The sequence below is a fragment of the Gossypium hirsutum genome, chromosome D04 (assembly GCF_007990345.1).
Source record: "Gossypium hirsutum isolate 1008001.06 chromosome D04, Gossypium_hirsutum_v2.1, whole genome shotgun sequence".
Classification (NCBI taxonomy): Eukaryota; Viridiplantae; Streptophyta; class Magnoliopsida; order Malvales; family Malvaceae; genus Gossypium; species Gossypium hirsutum.
In genome coordinates, this window is record NC_053440.1 from 16800979 (window position 1) to 16804171 (window position 3193).

Sequence of the window (3193 nt, forward strand, 5' to 3'; positions counted from 1 at the left end):
GTTGTTACTCTTTTGTTGGGGGTTACTTTGTCTACTTGGGGTTGAACACTTCATAGATATAAGCGCCGACTAGTTCAAGAGGCTACGGCTCGATTGCATCAGGCCAAACCTTTCGATGACATCTTGGCTGAGATCATCGAGGTAAAATTGACTCTCAATCTAGAAGCTGATAGAGAGGAATTGTTTTGGGGCTAACGGGTACGAGTGAATTGGATGCGCTATAGTGATCACAGCACATTGTTTTACCACAAGTTTACCACTTCTCAGAAACATATGAATACGGCGACTTCCTTGTGGATGCTAATGGTTGTACTTGTACAGACATGGATGCTATGTTTGGGGTTGCCACTTGTAACAGCCCGATTTTAGTTAAATCGGAATAGTAGTTTCGGAACCACAAATCTGAAGTCGTAAAATTATTTTAATATTATTTTATGTGTTTACAGCATGATAGCATGTATGTGTGAAAATTTTGTGATTTAATTTTATCGTTTGGATGTTTAATTTGATAAAATGACTAAATCGCATAAAATGCAAAAGTGGCATACTAATTGTTTAAAGTGTTTATTTGCTATGATTAATTAAATGTGAGGTTTTTATATGGTAATTAGACCATTAGTATGTTAGTGGATGATAATGACTTGGCATATTGTGTAATTTTTATTGTGTAATTTTTAAAGTATTTAAAGGTTAATTAAGTAAATAAGTAATTAAAGTTAAAATTAATTAAAATAAAAGACAAGTATCATCTTTTCTTCTTTCTTCAACCTGATTGTGAAGAGAAGAAAGCCATTTTTTGTTGAAGCTACATTCGACCACTTTGATTACTCAATTAGGTATGCATTTTATTTCCGTTTTTGATGATTTTTATGTTTTTGAGATCGTTTCTTTGTATTCTAGCTAGCCCATGCTTTAATTTTTGAATTTGATGATGATTTTGTGAAATTCCATTGATGAATATTCAATCTTTTTTTTTGTTTGATGATGAAAACTAAATATTTGATGTTAGATTATCATGTTTTATTAAGTGATTTTTGATAAAAATGCTTATTAAGAATTAAATTGTGAAATGTGTAAATTGAGTGGTTGAAATGTGAAATAAATGCATGTTTTGGGCTACTAGGGACCTCTAGTAAATTCGGCTAAGCATGGGTGTATTGAAATTTTGTGTAATTTGTGATTTTGTGAAATAGGGACTAAATTGAGTAAATGTGGAACTTTAGGGACTAAAGTGTAAAAATGCCCAAATATGTGTTTGTGGACTGAATTGAATGATTTGATGAATAAATGAGTTAATTTTGAATGCATATAGATCAAGAATGAAAGAAATCGGATTTAGATCAGAGAAAATCAAAGGTTATCGAATAGTCGATCCATTCCGTTTATCCCGAAAACAAGGTAAGTTCATGAGTAATTAAATGTTTTAAATTTAAATGTATGTATATATATTATATGTAGCTGAATTGAGTTGTATGTATTGATATATATATTGCCGAATTTAATTAAACATGGAATGACCTGTTTCGAGCTTGAATCGAATGAACTATGACGTTCGAAAGCCCCGTACGAACCATAGGAATAGTTTAGGATACGTATGTCATGGCATTAGGATTTCTGAGGAATGATTTCGTGTAAGACCATGTCTGGGACATCAGCATTGATATGAGATTACGTGTAAGACCCTGTCTGGGACAGTGGCATCGATATGTGATAACATGTAAGACCATATATGGGATATGGCATTGTATGTGATATATGTGTTTTCGAGTATCCTTAATGATTCTGAATGGTTCAACGAGCAATGAAAAAATGAGTACGAATGCGAATTTGAGCTAAATGACTCAGGTACGTATGTGGTTTATATGTTCATTGAAAAATAAGGTAAGTGAAGATACTTAATATGGTAATTTGGATTATGTGATATAAATGATTGGATAAGTGTATGAGTTTAGTTAAATTTTTGGCCTATTACAAATCAAATTATATATGTTCTCGTAATGAAATAATTGCTTATGACTTACTAAGCTTTCAAAGCTTACTTTGTGTGTCTTTTCATTGTTTCATAGACTTTGAGAGCTAGCTCGAGTCCGGGGATCATCCAGGAACATCATCACACTATCGATCTCTATTTTGGTACTTTAAAAGTTGGTAGTTTTGACATATGGCATGTATAGGCTAGTTTCGATATGGTTTGTTTTGATCAGTATATATATATAGCCATGCGAAAATGGCTTGATAATAATGCTAATGTTTGTGAATATTAGGCCATGTATCTAGCTCATTTTGGAAGTATGTTATATGATATATCTTGTGTGTTGGATGGTGGCAATTCGGTTTATGTGATGGCGAGGTGCTGTCCAAATGTTATTTAAATGTAGTTCATATTTGAGCAAACTAATGCTGTCCGAATGTTGGTTAAATGCTATCCGAATGTTGGTTAAATGCTGTCCATAATTAAGCATACTAATGCTGTCCAAATGTTGGTTAAATGTTATCCGAATATTGTTTAAAAGCTTTCCATAGTTAAGCATACTAATGCTGTCTGAATGTTAGTTAAATGTTGTCCGAATATTGTTAAAATGCTGTCTTTAATTGAGCATACTAATGTTGTCCGAATGATGGTTAAATGCCGTTCGAATGTTGGTTAAATGTTGTCTGAATGTTGCTTAAATGCTGTCCATTTAATGCTGTCCAAATTGGTGCTTAAATGCTGTTCTTTTTTGTACAAATCAATGCTGTTAGAATGTTATTATTGTTATTCGAATAATTGTGAATTAATGATGTTTGAATATTGCAATTCAAAGCTATCCAAAATAGGACATGTTTCCTATGATTATTTAGTGTAAATGCTTATTCAATTGGAATATATTTGCTATCCAAAATAGGGTAGGTTACCTATGTTTTATCTTATTTTACATAATTAGTAATTTGTTAATGAAATAAATGAATACAAATGGATGTTTTGGCATAGGTTCAGCATATGAAATGTGTTGTTATATGTTTGCAAATATTTTAAGTATTTGAATGACATGAAATTTGAATAGGTAAATGGTAATGAAAGGGTTGAATTTCGAAGCATGAATTGAAAATGTAATTCAATTAGTAAAACATGATTGACATACGATGTGGCTTGTTAGTGGCCTATGTTTTGATGTATAAATTACTTTGTAAGTTGTTTTTGTAAATGATGAAA